The following is a 13,662-nucleotide window of genomic DNA, read 5'->3' on the forward strand; positions in this document are numbered from 1 at the left end:
AATCATTCATATTAATATAGCTAATGAAATCACTAATCCCTGAGATGTCTCCCTTCCAAATCAAAATCAGGTCATCTATAAAGCGGCCATATAGTTGTATATTTTGTGAAAAGGGATTATTGTTACATAAGATATATTTCTCTTCCCAAACAGCTACTGTAATATTAGCTAAAGCTGGGGAACATTTACCCCCCATACTTACTCCTTGTTTTTGTAAGAAAAAAATTCCATCAAATGAAAAATAATTATGTGAGAGAAGAAAGGAAACTGCATCCACAATGAAGGATTGAATTTCTATCACATATGTGCTATATTTGTCCAAAAAGAATGTGAGACTAGAGATAATCACATTATGTGGTATGGACGGGTATAAGCCCACCACATCACAAGTAATCCATGAATATTCTGGTGACCAATGATAATCATCCAAGGCAGAGATTAACATTTTGGTGTCTCTGATATATCCTGGAAGATCAATGACCAAAGGTTGTAGGTAATGATCAACCCACTCTGCCAATTTCTCTGAAAAAGACCCTATCCCCGAAATTATAGTTCTAAAGGGGGGGGGGAACAAATCCTTGTGGATTTTAGGAAACGCATGATAAATGGGAATCACAGGGTTCTTGATATTAACATAATCATAAATTTTCTGTGTTATGGCCCCTGTGACTAAACCATCGTTTAATAATTTTGACAAATCACACTGAAATTTAGACGTGGGATCACTAGAAATCTTGGAATAGGTAGCAGAATCATTCAAAATGCGCAGATTTTCTGAATAATACAGGCCAGCATTAAGCACGACTACTCCACCCCCTTTATCTGCCTGTCTCACCAGAATGTCAGCATTATCTTTTAACTCTTTCATAGCTGCTCTCTCTTGTGCTGTTAAATTGTCATATGTCATTTCTGTTATTTTATCAAGCTCCACTAAATCTTTCTCTATTAGTTCTTGGAATATATCTAGAATAGCAGGTCTGGACTGAACTGGATAAAACCCTGGATTGGGCATTTTAAAGAGATCATTTAAAGTCCTATTTTTTGGTAAGGAATGTGATTGTAAGTCTCTAAGAGTGGAATAGCCTATAAGATCTTTAAAAGAAAAATTTCCATAGGGAAAAATTAACTCAGGAATGTTTGTAGATCCAGACAGTGACAAGGTCTCTGAAGAGGTGGACTGGTAGTCAAAATGACATTTCAAAGTTAAATTTCTGGCAAACTTATTCACATCTAGAAGAGTCTGATAAATATCAAATTTGTTGACTGGACTAAAACCCAAGCCTTTGCTCAAGAGAGTCATATGAGCTTCTGATAGGATATAGCTTGAAAGATTTATTACAGGGCATGTTGATATCTCCTCCGGTTTCTGAAGTGGTAGTTTCTTTTTATGTTTCCTCCCCGCTCTTCTCCGTCGTTTTTTGATCTCCTTACGATAATTCCATCACTACGGATATCCTCAGAATGATTAGTGTTGAAGGAAGCATCTAAGAACTCTTCTGACGTATTCAGATTAGAACTGGAAGACGCTGTTGAATCATGAGACCTGGTGAAGCTGACCCTGCGATCTCTATGGTGAAAGCCTGAAAAACCATGCTGATATCGTTTTTTACCTTCTTGAAAAGGACGGCTTTTCTTCCAGGAATAGACCTGGTTCAATTCAAAGTCGCGTTTGTCTCTTGTGAATTTACTGCGTTTTATATCTGCAATATATTCTTCCAGTTTGGAAAGATTTTTTTCCATTCTTGAATTAAATTTGTCAAAGTCTTTCACATTATTGTGTTTGTTCAGAGAAGTCTGCATCTTAGTGATCTCTTCTTTAACACAAGTCATCTCCAGTTCCTCATATTTAATAATCAACTCCATTAATTTGAAAGAACTTTGTGTAAGAATCTGCTCCCACTCTAATCTGAAAGTGTCTGAGTAGATGAAGGTAGGTCTTTTATTCAGTCTCAATCCCCTAGGGATAAGTTTTTTCGTCAGATAAGATTTTAGAGAGGTCATGTCCCACCATAATCTGGTTTCCTTATTTTTCCGATTTTCCAGTTTATTAAAAAGGTTTTCTAAAGACTCTACCTGAGAGACCCCACTGCTCACATTAGTAACATCATCTGTAGAGTCAAAAATGGCTGCAAAGATATGCTGCCTATTTCTGTCCAAATCCATATCCATAGAATTAGTGTTTACAAGCGTCCACAACAATTATAGAGTAAGGGAGCAGGACTAGATCATAAATATAATTATAGAAGGATAGGGAAAATGAAGGGAGGTCAGCTCACCAGTCTCGGTTGCGATCCATAATCCTCCTGCGCACGGAGTCACCTTGATCAGGGGTGTTGACTGAAGCAAAATAAACATTAGGCTGAATGTTTGCAAGAGTTAACTGGTAGGGATACTCCCTATTTTCATTAATTCTTTTGTCCAACACCTGTGATTTACTAGTTTTTGTACTATTTGTAGTCGTCAGTATTGGTCTAGTGTGAACCATGAGTAAGACCCTCTAGGTCGAAACGCGTTGGTTGGAGACCACCAGAGACCCCATCTGCCTGTATGTCCTTATCCACACTTTTTCTGTTCGATTTTAAGAATTTACAATAAATGATGTATTTTTAACTGAAGTCCAGCGCTGGAGATTCCATCCTTTATTTTGCTTCAGTCAACACCCCTGATCAAGGTGACTCCGTGCGCAGGAGGATTATGGATCGCAACCGAGACTGGTGAGCTGACCTCCCTTCATTTTCCCTATCCTTCTATAATTATATTTATGATCTAGTCCTGCTCCCTTACTCTATAATTGTTGTGGACGCTTGTAAACACTAATTCTATGGATATGGATTTGGACAGAAATAGGCAGCATATCTTTGCAGCCATTTTTGACTCTACAGATGATGTTACTAATGTGAGCAGTGGGGTCTCTCAGGTAGAGTCTTTAGAAAACCTTTTTAATAAACTGGAAAATCGGAAAAATAAGGAAACCAGATTATGGTGGGACATGACCTCTCTAAAATCTTATCTGACGAAAAAACTTATCCCTAGGGGATTGAGACTGAATAAAAGACCTACCTTCATCTACTCAGACACTTTCAGATTAGAGTGGGAGCAGATTCTTACACAAAGTTCTTTCAAATTAATGGAGTTGATTATTAAATATGAGGAACTGGAGATGACTTGTGTTAAAGAAGAGATCACTAAGATGCAGACTTCTCTGAACAAACACAATAATGTGAAAGACTTTGACAAATTTAATTCAAGAATGGAAAAAAATCTTTCCAAACTGGAAGAATATATTGCAGATATAAAACGCAGTAAATTCACAAGAGACAAACGCGACTTTGAATTGAACCAGGTCTATTCCTGGAAGAAAAGCCGTCCTTTTCAAGAAGGTAAAAAACGATATCAGCATGGTTTTTCAGGCTTTCACCATAGAGATCGCAGGGTCAGCTTCACCAGGTCTCATGATTCAACAGCGTCTTCCAGTTCTAATCTGAATACGTCAGAAGAGTTCTTAGATGCTTCCTTCAACACTAATCATTCTGAGGATATCCGTAGTGATGGAATTATCGTAAGGAGATCAAAAAACGACGGAGAAGAGCGGGGAGGAAACATAAAAAGAAACTACCACTTCAGAAACCGGAGGAGATATCAACATGCCCTGTAATAAATCTTTCAAGCTATATCCTATCAGAAGCTCATATGACTCTCTTGAGCAAAGGCTTGGGTTTTAGTCCAGTCAACAAATTTGATATTTATCAGACTCTTCTAGATGTGAATAAGTTTGCCAGAAATTTAACTTTGAAATGTCATTTTGACTACCAGTCCACCTCTTCAGAGACCTTGTCACTGTCTGGATCTACAAACATTCCTGAGTTAATTTTTCCCTATGGAAATTTTTCTTTTAAAGATCTTATAGGCTATTCCACTCTTAGAGACTTACAATCACATTCCTTACCAAAAAATAGGACTTTAAATGATCTCTTTAAAATGCCCAATCCAGGGTTTTATCCAGTTCAGTCCAGACCTGCTATTCTAGATATATTCCAAGAACTAATAGAGAAAGATTTAGTGGAGCTTGATAAAATAACAGAAATGACATATGACAATTTAACAGCACAAGAGAGAGCAGCTATGAAAGAGTTAAAAGATAATGCTGACATTCTGGTGAGACAGGCAGATAAAGGGGGTGGAGTAGTCGTGCTTAATGCTGGCCTGTATTATTCAGAAAATCTGCGCATTTTGAATGATTCTGCTACCTATTCCAAGATTTCTAGTGATCCCACGTCTAAATTTCAGTGTGATTTGTCAAAATTATTAAACGATGGTTTAGTCACAGGGGCCATAACACAGAAAATTTATGATTATGTTAATATCAAGAACCCTGTGATTCCCATTTATCATGCGTTTCCTAAAATCCACAAGGATTTGTTCCCCCCCCCCTTTAGAACTATAATTTCGGGGATAGGGTCTTTTTCAGAGAAATTGGCAGAGTGGGTTGATCATTACCTACAACCTTTGGTCATTGATCTTCCAGGATATATCAGAGACACCAAAATGTTAATCTCTGCCTTGGATGATTATCATTGGTCACCAGAATATTCATGGATTACTTGTGATGTGGTGGGCTTATACCCGTCCATACCACATAATGTGATTATCTCTAGTCTCACATTCTTTTTGGACAAATATAGCACATATGTGATAGAAATTCAATCCTTCATTGTGGATGCAGTTTCCTTTCTTCTCTCACATAATTATTTTTCATTTGATGGAATTTTTTTCTTACAAAAACAAGGAGTAAGTATGGGGGGTAAATGTTCCCCAGCTTTAGCTAATATTACAGTAGCTGTTTGGGAAGAGAAATATATCTTATGTAACAATAATCCCTTTTCACAAAATATACAACTATATGGCCGCTTTATAGATGACCTGATTTTGATTTGGAAGGGAGACATCTCAGGGATTAGTGATTTCATTAGCTATATTAATATGAATGATTTTAATCTTTCATTTACATTTACAGTGTCGGATTTTTCTATCAGTTATCTGGATGTGACTTTGTCTGTGAATCCTGACAGCCAAAAGGTCTGCGTTTTTCCTTTCAGAAAACCCACAGATACAAATTCAATTTTACAAGCTTATTCTTGTCACCCCAAGCACGTGGTTAAAAACATTCCAGTGGGAGAATTAATTAGGTTAAAAAGAAATTGCAGTTCACCTATAACATTTGCTAAAGAATCAAACAAAACCCTCTCTAGACTTAAGGACAGAGGATATGCCAATTGGATGCTAAGGAAAGCTGATAATATTGTCAGCAGGATCGATAGACACACCCTGCTGAATGAATCTCCTTTGAGCCTTGTACACACTGGAGTTACTGCTAGCAAGAAAAAGAATCGCACACGGGCCCCCTGTAATAATTATGACCGTCCTATAGTTAGTTTTTCTACCATGTACAGTCCACAATTCAATAAGATAACGGACATTGTCAAAAAATATTTACCTATTTTACACAATGATAATAAACTTGGTCAAATTCTGGACAATACCCAGATACGATACATAGCCAGGAAAGCTCCTGCTTTGAGCGATATCTTATCCCCCAGTCTTTTTATCAGTAATAGGAGAACTAAAAATAATACTTGGTTGTCATATAAAGGCTTTTCCAAATGTGGACATCATCCCTGTAAAGTCTGCAACTATGTGGTTAAAACCAGCAGATTTACTTCTAGTGTTACTGGCATATCATACCCTATTCAGTCTCACATAAATTGTAATTCAGAAGGAGTAATATATGTTATTGAATGCGTTTTTTGTAACCTACAATATGTAGGCTGTACAATAGGACCTCTTAAAAAGAGAATTAGGAAACACTTATCAGAAGCTACTAGTAGCAATTATAATATTTCAGCAGTTTCTTATCATTGTAAAACTGTTCATGGAGGTAAAACTGATAGTCTCAAAATTATAGCAATAGAGAAAGTCTATAGATCTACTAGGGGAGGTGATTTCAGGAGAAAATTATTAAATCGTGAATCCTTTTGGATTTTTAAATTAAATACAAGAGTACCATTAGGTCTGAACAAACGACTTGATTTAATATTGCAATTAGATTGATATTTTCTTCTGTATATTTACATTCTACTTAGTCCTATTCAATTCTGGTTATTCTGATAATTTTTGTGATTGTTATTATATTCTTATGATATCTTTTTATTAGGTTTTTTTTTTTTTTTTTTTTTTCCTGTTTTTCCGACTAGTTTTTGTTTCAGCTCCACATTAGGCTGAATGTTTGCAAGAGTTAACTGGTAGGGATACTCCCTATTTTCATTAATTCTTTTGTCCAACACCTGTGATTTACTAGTTTTTGTACTATTTGTAGTCGTCAGTATTGGTCTAGTGTGAACCATGAGTAAGACCCTCTAGGTCGAAACGCGTTGGTTGGAGACCACCAGAGACCCCATCTGCCTGTATGTCCTTATCCACACTTTTTCTGTTCGATTTTAAGAATTTACAATAAATGATGTATTTTTAACTGAAGTCCAGCGCTGGAGATTCCATCCTTTATTGAAGGAGAACTCACCTCTTCTCGTGGCAGCCTGTTCCACTCATTGGTCACTCTGTCAAAAAGTTTTTTCTAATATCTAATCTGTGTCTCCTTCCATTCAGTTTCATCCCATTGCTTCTTGTCTTTCCTTGTGCAAATGAGAATAAAGATGATCCTTCTACAATGTGACAGGCCTTGAGATATTTGTAGACAGCTATTAAGTCTCCTCTCAGTCTTCTCTTTTGCAAGCTAAACATTCCCAAATCCTGCAACCTTTCCTCATAAGACATGGTTTGCAGACCGGTCACCATTCTGGTCGCTATTTTCTGAACTTGCTCCAGTTTGTTGATGTCTTTTTTAAAATGTGGCGCCAAAAACTGGACACAGTATTCAGATGAGGTCTGACCAAAGAGGAGTAGAGGGCAATAATGACTTCACATGATCTACACTGTATGCTTCTGTTATTACATCCTAGATTTGCATTTGCCTTTTTTGCTGCTGCATCACACTGTTGACTCATATTCAGTCTGTGATCTATTAGTATACCCAAGTCTTTTTCACATGTGCTGTTGCTTAGCCCTATTCCTCCCATTCTGTATATGCTCTTTTCATTTTTATTGCACAGATGTAGTACTTTGCATTTTTCCCTGTTAAAAACCATTCTGTTAGTTGTTGCCCACTGCTCCAGTTTATTTATATCTTTTTGAGTCCTCTCTCTCTCTTCTCTAGTATTAGCTATCCCTCCTAGCTTTGTGTCATCAGCAAATTTAATCACTTTACCCTCAATTCCTTCATCTAAATCATTGATAAAGATGTTGAACAATACAGGGCCCAGGACAGAGCCCTGTGGTACCCCACTTGAGACATTCTTCCAACTGCATGTGCAGCCATATACGACCACTCTTTGGGTCCGATCACTAAGCCAGTTATGAATCCACCTAACAGTTGCCTTGTCTATTCCATACTTAGTCATTTTTTCAATAAGGATTGTGTGAGATACTTTGTCAAATGCATATCTGAAGTCAAGATATACTATATATACGGCATTTCCCTGATCCACCCAATCAGTGATTCTGTCATAGAAGGAAATTAAGTTAGTCTGTCATGACTTATTAGTTACAAACCCATGTTGACTCTGTTTAATCACTTCATTCTGATCTAGGTACTTACATACATGTTGTTTAACCCCTTCATGACCCAGGCTATTTTGACCTTAATGACATTGCCATTTTTTGCAATTCTGACCAGTGTCCCTTTATGAGGTAATAACTCAGGAACACTTCAATGCATCCTAGCGATTCTGAGATTTTTTTTGTGACATATTGGGCTTCATGTTAGTGGTAAATTTAATTCAATAATTTTTGCGTTTATTTGTGAAAAAAATGGAAATTTGGCGAAAATTTTGAAAATTTTGCAATTTTTAAATTTTGAATTTTTATTCTGTTAAACCAGAGAAGTATGTGACACAAAATATTTACTAAATAACATTTCCCACATGTCTACTTTACATCAGCACAATTTTGGAAACAATTTTTTTTTTGTTAGGAAGTTTAAGGGTTAAAATTTGACAAGCGATTTCTCTTTTTTACAACAAAATTTACAAAACCATTTTTTTTAGGGACCACCTCACATTTGAAGTCACTTTGAGGGGTCTATATGCCAGAAAATACCCAACGGTGACACCATTCTAAAAACTGCACCCCTCAAGCTACTGAAAACTACATTCAAGAAGATTATTAACCCTTCAGGTGCTTCACAGAAACTAAAGCAACGTGGAAGGAAAAAATGGACATTTTAATTTTTCCAACAAAAATTTTCTTTTAGCATCAATTTTTTCATTTTCACGTGGGTAACTGGATAAATGGATCCTAAAATTTGTTGGGCAATTTCTCCTGAGTACAATGATACCTCATATGTGGTCATAAACCACTGTTTGGGTGCACGGAAGGGCTCAGAAGGGAAGGAGCGCCATTTGACTTTTGAATGGAAGAGTGTTATGAGCTCATTTTCTCCTTCACCTTTGATATCCGATGAACTCCCTCTGCTGGTGAAAGGAGGTAGTGAAATTGATTTGGATGGGAAAAACCTGTCATCTGAACAGGTGGAGTGTGATTGGACATCCGGAATCTCTGAGTGGATATAAGGCCGCCGACGCCCTGCTGGGTTGCTTGTGATCCTCTCTGCTCTGAGCTCTGGCCTCCAGTTTAGTCCTGTCTACTAAAGCTAAGTTTTTACTCTGCTATTGTTCCATGAGATTTTGTCTGGTTTACTTAGTGTTTGTGTTCAGCTAGCCCTGGTTGGGACTGGCTGAACTCCATTTTTGTTTCTGATCAGTCGATCTCTTTGCTCTCTTTTCAGAATATACCTGAGTGCTGATATAGTGATTTTGAAGTCTAGTGACTTCAGGGCCTTTTCTATCAGATGTGTTGGACATTATTTTTGGCAGGGTTTTTGCGTGATTGCAGACAGTTGCTTTTCTTTCCTGTCCTATCTAGTTAGTGAGGGCCCCATCGTTTGTTCAGCCTGTCTTTCTGTCTGTGTTTGTGTTTTCATCTGTTTTCACCTTCAATACATGTTGGGGGCTGTCTATTGCTTTGGGGTCTGCTCTGGGGCAGTTTAGATTTCCCCTTTCTTTCTTTAGGTTTATTTAGTTCTCCGGCTGTGAACGAGGTGTCTAGGACCACCGTAGGAACACCCCACGGCTACTGTTAGTTGTTGTGAATAGGATCAGGGGTCTGCAATCCGCTAGCTACCAACCTCTCCGGTTTTCTGGACTTAGCTTGTATTTTTGTTTTTTCCTCCTCCGGTGACTCATTCATAACAGAAGAGCCCCTGTGCGCCTAAACATTGGAGCTCCCCCACAAGTGACCCCATTTTGGAAACTAGACCATCCAAGGAACTTATCTAGATGCATAATGAGCAATTTGAACCCCCAGGTGCTTCACAAATTGATCCATAAAAAATGGACTTTTCTTTTCACAAAAATTTTCTTTTAACCTCAGTTTTTTCATTTTCACATGGGCAACAGGACAAAATGGATCCTAAAATTTGTTGGGTAATTTCTCCTGAGTGCACTAATACCTCATATGTGGTCATAAACCAGTAGTGATGTTTTGAAATGTTGACTTGATGGAATGGTCTGCGTGTGTCATGTTACGTTTGCAGAGCCCCTGATGTACCTAAACAGTGTAAACCCCCCACAAGTGACCCCATTTTGGAAACTAGACCCCCTACGGAGCTTATCTAGATGTGTGGTGAGCACGCTGAACCCTCAAGTGCTTCACAGAAGTGTATAACGCAGAACCGTGAAAATAAAAAATATGTTTTTCCCTCAAAAAATGATTTTTAGCACACTATTTTTTTATTTTCACAAGGGTAACAGGATAAATTGGACCCCAAAAGCTGTTGTCCAGTTTGTCCTGAGTATGCGGGTACCCCATATGTGGGGGGGCAACCACTGTTTGGGCACACGTTGGGGCTCGGAAGGGAAGTAGTGACGTTTTGAAATGTCGACTTGATGGAATGGTCTGCGGGTGTCATGTTACGTTTGCAGAGCCCCTGATTTACCTAAACAGTGGAAACCCCTCACAAGTGACCCCATTTTGGAAACTAGACTACCCAAGGAACTAATCTAGATGTATGGTGAGCACGTTGAACCCCCAAGTGCTTCACAGAAGTTTATAACGTAGAGCCGTGAAAATAAAAAATAATTTTTTCTCCACAAAAATCATTTTTTAGTCCCCAATTTTTAATTTTCCCAAGGGTAACATGAGAAATTAGACCCGAATCTTGTTGTGCAGTTTTTCCTGAGAACACTGATACCCCTTATGTGGGGGTAAACCACTGTTTGGGCACAAGTCGGGGCTCGGAATGGAGGCAGCACTGATCGACTTTTAGAATGCAAAATTGGCTGGAATAAATGGTGGCGCCATGTCATGTTTGGAGACCCCCTGATATGCCTAAACAGTGGAAACCCCTCAATTCTAACTCCATTCCTAACCCTAACACACCCCTAACCCTAATCGCAACCCTAATCATAACCCTAACCACAACCCTAACCTAAACCTAGCCCTAGCCCTAACCCTAGCCCTAGCCCTAACCCTAGCTCTAACCCTAGCCCTAACCCTAACCCTAGCCCTAGCCCTAACCCTAACCCTAGCCCTAGCCCTAACCATAACCCTAGCCCTAACCCTAACCCAAGCCCTAACCTTAACCCTAGCCATAGCACTAACCCTAGCCCTAACCCTAGCCCTAACCCTAGCCCTATTTCTAACCGTAACCCTATTTCTAACCCTAATTGAAAAATAAAAATATTTTATTATTTGTCCCTATGGGGGGTGATAAGGGGTGAGGTGATTTACTTTTTTATTTTGATCACTGTGTGAGTTTATCACAGTGATCAAAATAAAAAAAATGAATCTGCCGCCGGGAAATGCCGGCGGGCGCACTGCGCATGCGCCCGCCATTTTCCAAGATGGCGGCACCCATAGACCGGGCTGGCGGGACACCGGGACGGCCATGGGGGGTTAGTGAGTATTGTGGGGGGATCGGAAGGTGGGGGGTAGCGGAGGGAAGGGGGCAGATTGTGACAGCCGATCGGCGCCATCAGTCAGCGGGGGGGTTAACTTAGTGTCTCCAGCCTTGTCCGATGCTATTTCAGCATCGGCCATGGCTGGATTGTAATAGTTCATCATATTTCATTGATGAACTATTACTATCGCTCTGATTGGCTGTTTCACTTTCAACAGCCAATCAGAGCGATCGTAGCCACGGGGGGGGCTAAGCCACCCCCCTGTGGTGTAGCACAAAGGGTCCTGTCACTGCGGGTCAGGTGACCTTTCTGTGACCCCGGTCACCCAACCCGCAGGGGGGCTTTGAAGTCATGACACAGGGTATGCGTCATGGGTCGAATTGGCACCGACTTTCATGACGCATACGCTGTGTCACAGGTCAGGAAGGGGTTAATAATTTGTTCAAAGATCTTTCCTGGTATAGAAGTCAGACTCAGCAATATAGTTGCCTATAGTTGCCTGAGTCCACCTTCTTCCCCTTTTTGAAGATAGGAACAACATTTGCTCTTCTCCAGTCTTCTGGGACTTCTCCTGTTCTCCAAGAATTTTCAAAGATTAATGAAAGGGGTTCAAAGATTTCTTCTGCTATCTCCTTCAGTACTCTGGGGTGTAATTCACCTTGACCTGGAGACTTGAATTAATTTAGGTTATCTAAGTGTTTCCTCACTATCTTTCTGTTTATAGATATCCTGGATTCTTCTATTCCCTTAATAGGACAGTGAAGAACAGTTGATGTTACATTTCATTTCTGAGAGAAAACAGATGCAAAATAGGAATTTAAAAGTTCGGCCTTCTCAACATCCTGTCTTACCATTTCATCATTTTCATCCTGTTGAAATCCTAGAGCATCTTTGACTTTTCTTTTACTTTTGACATATCCCCAAAATCCTTTATTATTGCGTTTGACGTCTCTTGCAAGCCTCAATTCATTTTCAGCTTTAGTTAATCTGATTTGTGCTCTGTAGGTTCTGCAGACAGCATTATATTCTTCTTTAGATATGCCTCCATCTTTCCATTTTATAAACATTTATTTCTTCCTTTTTAGCATGTGCTTAAGTTCTGTGTTCATCCATCCTGGTTTCCTTAACTGCTTGCTATTCTTCCCTCTTTTCGGAATTGTTAATAATTGTGCTTTGAGAATTTCATTTTTCAAAATTTCCCATCCTTCCTGGACATTTTTGTCCTTAAGGATATCCAGCCATTGGTTCCCTCCAATTATCTTTCTGAGTCCCTTAAAATCTGCCTTTCTGAAATCTAACCTTGACGTTTGAGTCTTCCCAGGTCTTCCTCCTCTAGTTATCCAAAATTCTAAAATAGCATGGTCACTACCTCCTAGGGTCCCAGCCACTTTTACCTCCTCAACCATTTCCTCCCTGTTTATAAGGATTAGATCCAAGGTAGTATTTCCCCTTGTTTTCTCCCCTACCTTTTGGAACATAAAGTTGTCAGCAAAAGAGGATAAGAATTTCCTTGACCTGTTAGTTTTGCCTGAGAGAGATTCCCAACAAATGTCTGGATAGTTGAAATCTCCCATGACAACTATGTAATATTTTTTGGAGAACTTGGCCATTTGATGCATAAAGAGTTCATCCATATCTTCAACTTGCACAGGCGGTCAGTAGTAAATGCCTACAATGGTGTCCTTTCCATTGTTCTGTCCTTCCTACCCACATAAATACAGGCTTCAGTCTAATCATATTGATGAGGAGAATCATGTTTGCAAAATAGTTGTAACCACAAAATGTACACCGTAATAGCATTTCCTTCCAAAACATTGTCAGAATTGCATTTTTTTCACAATTTCACACCACTTTCTTTTTCACATTTTCCAGTACACTATGCAGTAAATGTTGTCATTCAAAAGTATAACTTGTCCCACAATAAAGAATCACTCATATATGTCCATATGGACAGAAAAATAAAAGCGTTATGTGTCTGGGAAGAAGGGGAGGAAAAATGCATATACAAAAATGGAAATTGGTCCCAGCGTGAAGGGGTTTAACCTAATATTAAATGCTAATCAATTTATATATATACTGCATGCTACAAATAACAATTCTTCATTACAAAAAAAATACAACCATCAGTACATCTATATATCTATATATAAAAGTGAATATATGTATGTGTGTGTGTATCACCAACGAATCACTAAGCATCTTTCATTTCACCAGAGCTGTTTAAAAGAAGCTGAGCTGTGATTGGTTGGTATGAGCAACAATTTTCCTTGCAACCAATCACTAATCAAAGAAGCTGAGCTGTGATTGGTTGCTATGAGCAATAGTTTTCTCACTCCATGACAACACCTCAGCAGACACTGCCATGGTGGGAGAAATCTAATATCCCGGGGAACATAAGCTCCCAGCCATTGTCAGAACATGTCTGCACATGACAGAAATGAATCACCCCTTCCCTGCCCATATCCCCATCACACATCCTCCATCCCGGAGGCACATCTTCCCTCTTAAATGGATACCTGATATGGAAGTTAGGATGTGGGATATTAGGTGTAGTAGTCCGATGGCTCTGGCTGACAGGATGATGTGGGATATT

The sequence above is a fragment of the Dendrobates tinctorius genome, unplaced genomic scaffold (genome assembly GCF_039654945.1).
Source record: "Dendrobates tinctorius isolate UK_male_01 unplaced genomic scaffold, ASM3965494v1 ptg000025l, whole genome shotgun sequence".
NCBI classification, from domain to species: Eukaryota; Metazoa; Chordata; class Amphibia; order Anura; family Dendrobatidae; genus Dendrobates; species Dendrobates tinctorius.